Source organism: Rana temporaria, chromosome 8 (assembly GCF_905171775.1).
Source record: "Rana temporaria chromosome 8, aRanTem1.1, whole genome shotgun sequence".
Classification (NCBI taxonomy): Eukaryota; Metazoa; Chordata; class Amphibia; order Anura; family Ranidae; genus Rana; species Rana temporaria.
Window position 1 is genome coordinate 123,114,234 of NC_053496.1, and position 14,121 is coordinate 123,128,354.

At 41.7% G+C, this 14,121-nt stretch overlaps 1 protein-coding gene across 1 annotated transcript in view; it reads right to left on the reverse strand.

The window, feature by feature from the left end:
- Nucleotides 1-14,121, reverse strand: part of LRMDA (leucine rich melanocyte differentiation associated) — a 1,236,952-nt gene that overhangs the window by 495,485 nt on the left and 727,346 nt on the right. The gene's annotated exons all lie outside the window — the stretch shown is intronic.

The following is a 14,121-nucleotide window of genomic DNA, read 5'->3' on the forward strand; positions in this document are numbered from 1 at the left end:
GAGCCATAAATGAACATTTGTCATTGTCAAAGTTTGCCCTATAAGTCACATGCACATCCATCTCTTCACACAATGAAAGTGACAACTGGCCACTACAGCACCTGGTTATTGAGAAGGTTTTGGTAACCATGCTGAACTAAACAATTCCATTGGAAGCACATGTAGTTTATTCATAAACACTATGACAACATAGGAAATTATATTATAGTATAGTATAGTGTATTTTACCCACCAGGTACATTTCATAAACACATTCAGGAAGCAGTATTACAAACTATCAGCTTTATACAGTGCCTTGAAAAAAATATTCATATTCCTTGAAATTCTCCACATTTTACAACCAAAAACGTGTATTTTATTGGGATTTTATGTCGTAGACCAGGGGTCTTCAAACTATGGCCCTCCAGTTGTTCAGGAACTACAATTCCCATCATGCCTAGTCATGTCTGTGACTGTCAGAGTTTTACAATGCCACATGGGATGTGTAGTTCTACAACAGCTGGAGGGCCGTAGTTTGAAGATCCCTGCCGTAGACCAACACAAAGTGGCAAATAATTGTGAAGTGGAAGGAAAATGATAAATGGTTTCCAACACTTTTTACAAATAAATATGTGAAAAGTATGGGGTGCATTTGTATTCAGCTCCCCTGAGTCAATACTTTCTAGAACCACCTTTCACTGCAATTATAGTTGCAAGTCTTTTTTGGGGATGTGTCTACTAGCTGTGCACATCTAGGAGAGTGACACATTTGCTCATTCTTCTTTGCAAAATAGCTCAAGCTCTGTCAGATTGGATGGAGAGCGTCTGTGAACAACAATCTTAAAGTCTTGCCACCGATTCTCAATTGGATTTAGGTCTGGACTTTGACTGGGCCATTCTAGCACATGAAAATGCTTTGATCTAAACCAGGGGTCTCAACTGGCAGCCCTCAAGCTGTTGCGAAATTACAAGTCCCATGAGGCATTGCAAGACTTAAAGTTATAAGCATGTCTCCCACAGGCAGAGACATGATGGGACATGTAGTTTTGCAACAGCTGGAGGGCTGCCAGTTTGAGACCCCTGATCTAAACCACTCTATTGTAGCTTTGGCTGTATATTTAGGGTCAGTGTCCTGCTGGTAGGTGAACCTATGCCCCATTCCCAAGTCTTTTGCAGACTCTAACATATTTTCTTCTAAGATAGCCCTGTATTTAGCTCCATCCATCTACCCATCAACTCCGACCAGCTTCCCTGTCCCTGCTGAAGAAAAGCATCCCCACAACATGATTCACAGTGGGCATGGTGAGTTTGGGGTGATGTGCAGTGTTAGTTTTCTTTGCTTTTAGGTTAAAAAGTAAAATTCTGGTCTCATCTGACCAGAGAACCTTCTTCCCCATGTTTGCTGTGTCCACCACATGGATTCTAACAAACTGCAAGCAGGACTTCTTATGGCTTTCTTTCAACAATGGCTTTCTTCTTCACTCTTTCATAAAGGCCAGATTTGTGGAGTGCACAACTAATAGTTGTCCTGTGGACAGATTCTCACACCTGAGCTGTGGATCTCTGAAGCTCCTCCAGAGTTAACATAAGCCTCTTGGCTGTTTCTCTGATTAATGCTGTCCTTGTGCAGCCTGTCAGTTTAGGTAGATGGCCATTTCTTGGTAGGTTTGCAGTTGTGCCATAGTCTTTTCATTTTCGGATGATGGATTTAACAGTGATCCATGAGATGTTCAAAGATTTTTTTTTTAATAACCTAACCCTGCTTTAAACTTCTCCACGACTTTATCCCTGACCTGTCTGGTGTGTTCATTGGCCTTCATGATACTGTTTGTTCACTAGGGTTCTCTAACAAACCTACAGAACAGCTGTATTTATACTGAGACCAAATTACACACAGGTGGAATCTATTTACTAATTAGGTAACCTCTGAAGCCAATTGGTTCCACTAGATTTTAGCTAGGGGTATCAGAGTAAAGGGGGCTGAATACAAATGCACATAACACTTTTCAGATACTTATTTGTAAAAAAAAATGGAAAACCATTTATCATTTTCCTTCCAATTCACAATTATGTGCCACTTTGTGTTGATCTATCACATAAAATCCCAATAAAATACATTTACGTTTTTGGTTGTAATATGATAAAATGTGGTAAATTTCAAGCAGTATGAACACTTTTTCGAAGCACTGTATTCTATATAATATAGTAGAAATACACCAAAGACACTTCTCTACTGATGAAAGGAGTAGCAAACATTCAGGTGAGTGAACCAGGTGGGGCAAGTACTAAACATGGATTTTAATGATTAGATGAAAGAGCCCATCCAAAGGGGACAGTAGTGACAAAGGCGCCGGCAGAAACAGAAGCAAGGTTGTCATCACTGGCTGGGTACGGATCACAGCACAGAACGAAAGGAGGACTCAGCCACTCTCATTCAGTTTGGAGACGCAGGAGGACAAGGGATGACAGCTTCTGTCTACTCAAGACTTTCTGTCTAGGGAATTTAGTACTTGCAAAAGGTGAAGCGTGAAGAGCAGGCAAGTGATATCCTGTGACTGTAAGGCTAACAGTGGCTGTCTCTGCCTACCAGACATTCTACCATTTAACCTGTACATAGACACATGTACTCATCTAACTAGCTCAGCTTTTATTACTGCAATATGCCTGCCATTTTCATAATAAGCCTGCTCTGCGCACAACTCTTTCATTTTGGTACCAAAGCAAAATGTTGCAGTTTGTCAAATGAAAGTACACAACAAACTCAAAGCACAGTCAACTTGGCTGTCCTTCAAAAATATTTTTGAGTTAGTTCTTTCTTATACTAAGTACCACAAAGTTTAACTGACAAAGCCTGTAATAAATCGATGACAGGCCCTGTGACGCACCAAAGATTATTACTCATTCTGTCTAAAAATCTAAGCTGCAATGAATTAGTGGGGTGAGATGCTTTTTGTCAAACTGTCATACCTGCATTCAAAGAAGTTAGATATCAAAACTGGCCAAAACATTTTCTGCTCTAACAAAAATGATATGTCACCTTGCTAAAGAGAAAAATTTGTGATGAATAGCAGAGAACAAGTATAGGAACACTGATGCCGCGTACACACGATCATTTTTCGGCATGAAAAAAAACGACGTTTTTAAAAACGTCATTTAAAATGATCGTGTGTGGGCTTCACATCGTTTTTCGGGTTCTGAAAAATGAAAAAAAAAAAAATTTGAACATGCTGCATTTTTTCACGTCTTTTTTAAATTTCGTTTTTTCGTGTTGTTAAAATTGATCGTGTGTGGGCAAAAACGACGTTTTAAACCCGCGCATGCCCAGAAGCAAGTTATGAGACGGGAGCGCTCGTTCAGGTAAAACTACCGTTCATAATGGAGTAAGCACATTCATCACGCTGTAACAGACAAAAAAGCGCAAATCGTCTTTTACTAACACGGAATCAGCTAAAAGCAGCCCAAAAGCGAATAGAACTTCCCCTTTTGAGTGCCGTCGTACGTGGTGTTCGTCACAGGGCTTTGTTCATCATTTTGAAAAAACGATGGTGTGTGGGCAACGTCATTTTTAATGATGAAGTTGGAAAAACGTTGTTTTTTTTCATGATGAACAACGTCGTTTGTTGTGGCTCCTCCATTTGCATTGCATAAAATTCCAGCTCCAGATCACAACACATCCTGCTCTGCATTTACCCCCTCAGCTTCCTGGTTATAATTCAGACACACCAACAGACAGGGCATTGTTTTGTAGCCAAATATTTAACTGCTTCAGGTGCTGAAACAAAACTTCAAAATGAAAGAGCTGGAGGCTTAGCCAGCTGGTTTGTTCAGCTACCCCCTTTGATGTCATCTAATACATGTGAAATTGGCCTTGAGCATATTCCCCTCAAACAAGGAATACTTCACTTGTGAAGTTCACCTAGACCACAGTGAACTTTATTCTCAGGTTAAGTATTGTTACTGTAGTGAGAAAAGTTCTGTAAATGTCACATTCTTCTTGTTAACAATGACATTGGTGCCACTAAAGTTATTCTGTAATTACTGTTCTGTTAACAATAAAACTGCAGGTCACATCTGACAGAACATGGCTACATGTGTCACTCTCATCATAATCAAACATTCTTCCTTGCAAACACAATAATAATAAACATTAAAGCTAAACTACAAGCAAATTTAAAAGAGGCAAATTAAGTGAGCTCTTTATTTATACGATATTCTTTTATTGAGAATATTTTGGAAAGGGATGGGGCAGCAAGATTTTCTGGGTACCATCGAAAGACATTACAAAGTTGGTTTAAAATCAATATATTATTTTATTTCACATACAGTTACAATGAAAAAGCGCCCTTTTGGGACATACAACACAATAATTTCCTCTTTGATGACCCTTACACCCTCACTGAAGGAGTCACCTCCATAGGAGGGGTTTTCGATGCAGGCCATCGGCCTCTCAACATGTTTCTTGGTATATTATATATATATATATATATATATATATATATATATAATATAATACATACACACACGCAAGGTCATCACCCGGGTTCAGGGTTTGACAATGTAATGGCGCGCTACAAGGCAGCCAATCAACATTTGTTTTACTTGTGTGACCTAGAAGCCATCACAGCCATGCCTATTAATGGCATGGCTGTAATTGGCCAGTGCAGCATGTGACCCAGCCTCTATATAAGCTAGAGGCACACAGCACAGCACGTCAATCTGCTTTAGATAGGGTAGGGAAAGGCTGGTGCTGCTGCTGCTCTGGGGGGGAGAATTAGATAGGAGTCAGACTCAGTCCTGCTTCAGAAATCAAACTACTCAGCGATCTAGATAGCACAGCAAGTCACTCTGCATTAGATAGTTACTTTAGGGAAAGGTTCCTGCCTGGTTTTGCTTTTAGGGAGAGAAATAGGAGTCAGTCCTGCTTCAGAAATCAAATTACACAAGCACTGCATATGTTACTGTGAGATACACCCTTTAGATACTTTTCTTCTGTTGTGCTATTCAAAAAACATCCATTTAGGGGGAAAAATATATATTTTGCAGTGTTTTTTTATTTTTATGTATTTTATGTTATTTTAAGTTATTTCCCTATCCACATAGTACTTGCCATGCTCTTACCAACATTTTGCTGCCATTTGCAGCCCTCTAGCCCTTCCCATTACTTTTTTAGAGACATTTTAGTACTGAGAAGTTCGGGTCCCCATTGACTTCAATGGAGAAAAGGGACCCCACAATCAGGAGAGTGTCAGTGTTTGTAAGTCACCACATCCCTAAAGTTATGGAAAAAACATGGAATACCCCCTCAAGGGTGGGACTTTATAAGTGACACAAACACATGAATTAGTAGAAAAGTATATAACAAATTAATTTAAATAGTTCAAATCGGGACATCATTCAGTGTCCTAACAAGGATAAAAGGCCACGTGCAAGTGGTGTACAGATCCTATTATATAAAACAATTAAACAGACATGAGACAGAAAATAGTCAAACCCGACAGTCGTTTCGGTATCTGTGATCCTTGGACGATCATTGTGTCAAAAAAATACATGTCTATTGGAAAGGAGATATATACATATATTACATAGAAAAAAATCAACTTAAACAATATTTACAACAAGTAACTGAAATTATTACAAATGGAGAGGGGGGACAAGAAAGAGGACAGCCATGCAACTGTGTCATTTAACAAAGCAGATATATGGGTTTCGGGTTCGGGGTCAAGTTTGGGTCCCGAACCCGGACTTTTTTTCGAAGTTCGACCGAACCCGAACATCCAGGTGTCCGCTCAACTCTACTAAGGACCAAGGCTTGTTGTTAGAGAATAGCAGTTGATACCAATACCCCTTGGAGTCAAGTGCAACAATAGAACATTCAGTAGCTCTGCATACAGGACAAGTGTCACAGGTGCCAATTGTCTGTGTCAATGGATGCAGCGACGGAGCTCGGGAGTGAGCCCGCACGAGTGCCTCATAGGAATCAGTTTCCTATTGGGGGTACCAGAAAGAGAGGAGGAGCCAGGAGCGCTGGCGGGGGACTCAAGAAGACGAGGAGAATTCTATTGCACAGAACAGGTTATTGTAGACATTTTTTTTTTTTTAATCCTCTACAACCACTTTAAAAAAAAAAACAACCACTGCTGATTTATGTATGGCTATAACTGGCCCCCTACGTGGGTGAATTCTTGTTTTGTACTTTTCTAAAGTCTTCAATAAAACAAACCCTGCTAAAAACAATCTCATGGTACCCTGCTGCCTGCAAGCAGTGATTCCTTTACTGACTTCTAAAATTCCCCCTTTCCCCCCGTAGTATTGTGAATATATGCTCATGAACACAGATGTTTGAAGCCAGAAAGGTACAGCAGGTGGTATGTACAACAACTCTTAGGCCCCGTACTCACGACCAAACATGTCTGCTGAAACTGGTCCGCAGGCCAGTTTCAGCAGACATGTTTGGTCGTGTGTGGGCGCGAGCGGGCCGAATTCCAGCAAACATTTGCCCGCCGGGCCTTTTCCCAGCAGACAAATATTCCTGGACTTGTTTTAAAACAGTCCGCTGGAATTCTGCCCGCTCGGACATGTACGGTCGTCAGTACAGACCTACCGTACATGTCCAGGCGCCCGCCGTCCCTCGCATGCGTCGAATGACTTCGACGCATGCGTGGAAGCATTTTAAAGGCGGGCCGCCCACGTCGCTGCGTCATTGTCGCGGCGACACCGCGTCATCGACGCGGCGACACCGCGGACACGCCCTGCGTATTGTTTACGCGCGGACTTCTGTACGATGGTGTGTACAACCATCGTACAGAAGCCCTCTGGCAGACATGTATGGTGAAAACGGTCCGACGGACCGCTTTCACCATACATGTTTGGTCGTGAGTACCCGGCCTTAGAAATACATAGTTGTATGTGCTTGTACCCGTGTAATGCCAAGGAGGCTCTGCATTGGTGTCTACCTACACATGCATGCATGGTGTGTTTCTCAAATGTGTTCAGGAACTACGTTATATGAGCAACGCCTAGTAAGTGCACCAGCATATATGCAAGTACAGGGGAGCGTACAGCCGTTCACTTGTATGGCCAGCTGTACACCCCAACTACAGCACCCCAGGTATGCAAAAATGCTGTAAATTTTAAGATTGGCATACTTTATGCCAGCAAACTTCCGTGTCACATACTTCAAGTAAATATGTGGGATTCTTCACAAAGTCCATTTCAAAATCATTCAGATATATAATATGAGTTGACTAGAAATAATTGAAATATAATATGAAAATAAATATATGATTTTTAATTTTGCCCATTGATACACTTTTTAACTCTTTAGTCATAAATACATATAAATGTAATTTTAATGTTTTTTTTTTTTTTTTAATAGCAAGCACGAACATAACTTAAAGTGGAGTTCCACCCTGAAAATTTGTTTTCCTTACCCTAAATAGCTGTTGCTATGCGGATGTCCAGAATCTGCCTCTTCATCCTCTGCGGTGGATTCTCTTCCTCCTCCTACACTCAGTTTCTTCTTGTGAAAGGGGCACGCTGTATTCGGGGAACTGTGTGTATCCCAGAAAGCAGCCGGCCCATTCACAGAGCGCCGCTCTGCTCGCACATGCGCAGTAGGAAACGAGCAGTGAAGCCGCATAGCTTCACTGCCTGTTCCCCTTACTGTGGATGGCGGCGCCTAGAGCTGCCAGGATCGAGGATTGGCCTCGGCGGGGGCCGACATTGCTGGCGACAAGGACAGGTAATTGTCCTTATTAAAAGTCAGCAGCTACAGTGTTAGCAGCTGCCTGCTGACTTTTAATTTTTTTTTTTTTTACCGGACCTCCGCTTTAACCACTTGCCGCTCGCCATATAGCAAAATGACGTTGGCAAAGTGGTTGAGTTATCCTGATCGGACGTCCGCAGGATAACAAGCCGCTGCGTGTTCCCGGGGGTGCGCATCACAGGGATCGTGATGCGGTGTGTCAATCTGACACACTGCAACTCTGATCTAGGTAAAGAGTCTCTGATGGAGACTCTTTACCACGTGATCAGCTGTGTCCAATCACGGCTGATCACAACGTAAACAGGAAGAGCCGCTGATCATTGACTTGATATCAGCTTCTTGCAGTCCCTTTGCAGGAGAGCTACAAGAGGGAGACATTTTAACCTTCCTAGCGGTATTCCCGAGTCTGGCTCGGGGTGAAATTTCAGTATCATTAGCGGTATCCCCGAGCCAGACTCTAGATTACATAGCAGGATCCAGGCATAGTTACTAACCTTGTCCCCTGGATCCTGCAATGTCTCCCCGCTGTGTGTGCGAGCTGTGTCCCCTCGCTTGATTCACACAATGCCCGTGTGCCACCGAGCTCCGTTCCCTGCGACGTTGCGACGCACAGGGGCGGAGATCGGGGCCAAATTAAAAAAAGTTAAAAAACACGATACATACAGTATACAGTAATCTTACAGATTATAGAACTGTATAAAATAAATTACACACCCCTTTGTCCCTAGTGGTCTGTCCAGTGCCCTGCATGCATTTTTATATAATAAAGACTGTTTTTTCTGCCTGTAAACTGGAGATTGTCCATAGCAACCAAAAAGTATCCCTTTATGTCATAAGTGGTTTTAGACCAGCTAGAAAACAGCGATAATAAATTAGAATTACTTTCAGAATTGAGCGATAGCGATTTGTGGGGAAATTCGTCTTCAGACACTGAAAGTAATGACAGCAACAATTCTGCAACTGAGCAAATTTCAGTGTTTTTGATTTGATTACATTATTAATTTTTATTATTATTTGTTATAATTATTTATAGTTATTTATATTATAATTTATGATTTTGTGTTTCAAACTTTATCATACCCGGGATGTCTACTAGACTCTTATGTGGACAGATTTAAGTGAGTTTTTCCTAAGTATTACAGACCTACAATATACTGTAAAACGCGAAATTTCCATGCAAAATAATAGTACCGCTTTCAGCACCTAAAATCTGCCATAATCATACCACCAGGGAGGTTGAGGAATGTGCTGCAGTGCAAAGGGGCATGCTGATATGAGGAGAGAACAGAAAGACAGAGAGACAAGTTCATAAGTGTGCTGCTTCTCATTTGTCCAAAAAGGGGGGGCTGAAGAGGAGACATGTAAGTGGAAATGAAACTGAAGGCAGGACTCCGTTTTGTGGCAGAGCTGTGTAAATTTCAGGACTGGATGGACAGAAATTCAGATAATTTGGGGAGGTATGTACTTTACATGTGTATTTAGCTGTTTACTGGAGATCAGCTTTACATGTATATTGTAACAGATACTGACATCAAATATAATATCATTGATCTTTTAATTCTCTATTTTATTTTGCTTTTATATTTAAATTTCACCTAAAAGTCTATCTCCTTCTCCTTAAATTATACATTGGCAGGTCTAAGAGAAACACTTTCTGTGTCTACCTTAAGTAGTTGTGTGCAACCAGACCATCAAGATATACAATATCCAAGGATGAGTTTACCCTGAGTTAAACTTACTTTAGGTTATATGTGGTGTCAGTCCGTTTATTTATAAATGGCACAAAGAAAGATATTGATGTATTGTGGGAAGAACTGACAATGCTTGAATGCTCCATCTGAGAAAGAAGGTCTCTTGACCATTTCATCTAAACGGTATCATAAAAGAGACCAGTGTTTGACATATACAGGTGAATATGTTCTGTTCCATGAAAACCAATCAGCAAAACCTGTACTTGGAGTGGGCCTTTATTTGCTGACATCTTCTAAGATGGTCTTACTTAATTTTACTGACACAGGCTTTAAGCTCATTCTATTAGCAGGGTATTGATCTGAACACCAGGTAGGAAAACTTAACAATGTTTTTATTCCCTGTCTAGAAATAAAACTGCCTCTCCCCCAGGTGAAACTTCAGATATCAGTATACAGAACTGTATCTATTTTTATATAAAAACTGGTAAAAAAAGATATTGACATTAATCATATAAATATTTAACATGTAATACCATAATATCATCTCTTTTCATAGCAATTCATTTGTTTTCTTTATGTGTTTTTCTAAGTATCTACTGATTGCCTATCACATCTGTGTATCCTAAGTATCCTAGGGCAAAAAGATGGAATCCGTATGTGCAAGGACCCCCCCAGACCATTATTTAGTATAGGTACTTTAATAGCGCTGACAATTTACGCAGAGCTTTACATATATTTTACATTCACATCAGTCCCTGCCATCAATGAACTTACAATCTACGGTCCCTAATTCACGTTCATACATACACACACTAAGGCCAATTTAGACTGGAGACATTTAACCTACCAGCATGTCTTTGGAGTGTGGGAGGAAACCAGACTTCCCAGAGGAAACCCACACAGGTACAAGCAGAACATGCAAACTTAGGCTGCTATTACAATAATCTCTATTGGCAAATACCAGCTCCTGTTTAATCACAGAGGAAGATGCTGCTGCTAGGCACTCTTAAGATGGGTATCTGTGAGCCACTTGAAAGGAAAAGAAAAGGAATTTTGATGAAAATCCTGTGTCTTGGAGTACAGTTCAAGACACAGAAATTGACTGTTAGACCATAGGTTACAGTATATGCCACTACCTTCACATGATTGAAGTCCTTTCCAGTGTATCCATAAAACCCAGACTGCTCTGTGAGGCTCCAGTTTTTTTAACAAGCAGTAAGGAGATCACAGAAAAAAAAGGAGAGGAACCTGTGTTCTGTCTTGTACTCCAAGATATGGAATTTACAGGTATGTCAATATTCCTTTTATGTTATTTGCACAGTACAGGACACAGGTATTGATTTGTTGCCCAAAGTAAATTCCCATTTCTGCATTTGAGGGGTGGAGGGGTGGGCAAAAAAAAACAAAAAAACAATAGCAATTTCTGTCTTTGCAGATGACACCAAGCTATGCAGTGGAATAACGTCCTTACAGGATGTCTCCAATTTACAAGCCGACCTCAATGCTCTGTCTAATTAGGCGACTGAGTGGCAGATGAGGTTTAATGTTGATAAATGTAAAGTAATGCACTTGGGGGCTAAGAATATGCATGCATCATACATACTAGGGGGAGTACAACTGGGGGGATCTGTAGTGGAGAAGGATCTGGGGGTTTTAGTTGATCATAAGCTCAATAATGGCATGCAATGCCAAGCTGCGGTTTCCAAAGCGAGCAAAGTCCTTTCTTGTATTAAGAGAGGTATGGACTCCAGAGACAGAGATATAATTTTGCCCCTGTACAAATCATTAGTAAGACCTCATCTGGAATATGCAGTTCAGTTTTGGGCACCAGTTCTCAAAAAGGATATCGGAGAACTGGAGAAAGTGCAGAGAAGGGCAACCAAACTAATAAGAGGCATGGAGGAGCTCAGCTATGAGGAAAGATTAGAAGAACTAAATCTATTCACTCTTGAGAAGAGGAGAATTAGGGGGGATATGATCAACATGTACAAATATATAAGAGGTCCATACAGTGTACTTGGTGTTGAGTTATTCACTTTACGGTCAACACTGAGGACAAGGGGGCACTCTTTACGTCTAGAGGAAAAGAGATTTCACCTCCAAATACGGAAAGGTTTTTTCACAGTAAGAGCTGTGAAAATGTGGAACAGACTCCCTCCAGAGGTGGTTCTGGCCAGCTCAGTAGATTGCTTTAAGAAAGGCCTGGATTCTTTCCTAAATGTACATAAAATAACTGAGTACTAAGATTTGTAGGTAAAGTTGATCCAGGGTAAATCCGATTGCCTCTCGGGGGATCAGGAAGGAATTTTTTCCCCTGCTGTAGCAAATTGGATCATGCTCTGCTGGGGTTTTTTGCCTTCCTCTGGATCAACTGTGGGTATGGAGTTGGGTGTATAGGATTGTATTGTGTTTTTTATTTTGTTTGTTTATTTTTTTGTGGTTGAACTGGATGGACTTGTGTCTTTTTTCAACCTGACTAACTATGTAACTATAGCAACAGGCCTACAGGAAAAAATAACAAGGGGCAACAGATAGAACACACAGTTGACAGCATAAGCATCTTGCATCTGAGGTACAGAATTCAGAGACCCAACATCTACCTGGTGAAGAAAACTGTTATGGAAATATTAACAAAGGATTAGGTGGTAGCCATGCAGCCTGGGCAAAATAAAGATGTTTGATGCAGAAAAAGCCCAAGAACCATGTCACCTCTGGAAGAATGGCCTCAGGTAAGAAAGGAAAAACTTGTTTCCAAGAGCAGAAGGCCTAGCAAAGAGGCAAAAAAACAACCCAGTTGGGTGGAACAGGAGGGAAGAATTCCATAGAGGGACTGCCTTGTGGGAAGACAGAAAATGCGGCCAGCTTCCAAGGAAAGACATGGCAGTCCTGACCCACCTATAAGGTGGAGCACACATTTTTTGCCATACCATCATGGCAGAACATGGGGAGGTGGACTGAAATTTTATAACGGGTGCCAGGGACGTGAGAAGGACTGGCTTTCAGGGTACTTTGTCCACCTGTAGCAGAAAAAAAGGAGGGCTACTGGGAAGAAAAACAGGGTGAGCCAAGGCATAGCTACAGCTGCAAAGGGGCAATGAAAAGGAGAAGGTTCCGCTCCTACTAAGGGCCTTTTAAGGGGGTACACCCAGGTGAGAGCTACCCTAAGTGTTAGATTGCAGATTATGAGACTGTAAGCTCTAACGAGCAGGGCCCTCTGATCCTTCCTGTATTGAATTGTATTATAACTGTACTGTCTTCCCTGATGTTGTAAAGCGCTGCGCAAACTGTTAGCGCTATATAAATCCTGTATAATAATAATGAGGAAAGTGATAAGTATGCTACTAGGAAAGAGGAGTACATAGAATGGTGGAGGGGAAAGCTGTAGTCTTGTAGAAAGAACATGATTTTTTAAATGTATTACAATTTTTATTTTTAAAGTTCACTGTTGAATTCTCCAGTCCAGTTTGCCATAGTCGGGACAACTGATAGATTGTCAACAGACTGCTGCACCTGCCAGAGCAAAGGAGGATTTCTAAAAAGTCTCCAAATGCCTATCAACTGAATTCTTGAAGGAGAGAATGCCCTCAGTGAGAACAGTAGCTTGTTTATTCAATGCAAGAATGGCTGGGAACAAGCCATTTATTTTTGAATTCCTCTTCCATAGGGTACAAGACAGCAAACATTTACAGATGAGTAAACAACGTATCGGAGTTAGGCCAATCAACATATAGACTTTCTAGACATTGCCTTCCTTGTTAAGGCTGGGTTCACACTATACTACACGACTTTCATCCTACTTTGCTCTGCGACATTGGTCCTACATTGATCCTACATTGGTCCTACATTGATCCTACATCCATCTGACTTTCATGAACAGGATACTACTTTGATCCGACTTTGCCCTGCGACTTGAAGTCCAACTTTCAATGAGCCGGGATCCAACTTGGATCCCTGCCAATATCAGGCACTGTGTTTTTGATATGAATCTTGAGGGGGGAACTGCACGCCAAATTTTAACAAAAAAAACGGCATGTGTTCCCCTCCAAGAGCATACCAGGCCCATGGGTCTGGTGCGGATTTAAAGAGGAACCCCTACGCCAAAAAAACAGGGGGCTTATCGGAATCTGGGAGCCTGCTTTAACAAGGGGGCACCCAGATACCGGACCCCACCCTAGGTGAATGAGTATGTGGTACATCGTACCCCTACCCATTCACCTGGGAGAAAAGTGTCAAAAAAATAAAAACACTACACAGGTTTTTTAAATCTTTTATTAGTCAGCTCCGGGGGTCTTCTTCTGACTTCTCCACTCTCCCGGGATCTTCTTCTGACGTCACCACCCGGAGCATGCTGGGACTTTGATGTCATAAGAGGCCTATATAAATTGGTGCGAGCCGCGCACCGGCATTACAGCGAGAGAGAGCATCGAGTCAACACCGGAGGAAAAGCAGAGGGAAGAAGAAGGCGACGGAAGAAGACCTGGCTGGCCGCCGCTTGTAAGAGAGCTACAAAGATAGCGGCAGCACAGCCCGGCAGAAGGCACCGGAGAGCGGGAGAAGAACCGGGGAGCGCGGAGAGCAGAAGAGAGCAGAGAAGACGGAAGAAGATCCCAGAAGTCAGAAGAAGACCCAGAGAGAGCGGAGAAGTCGGAAGAAGACCCCCGGAACTGTGTAATAAAAGATTTTAAA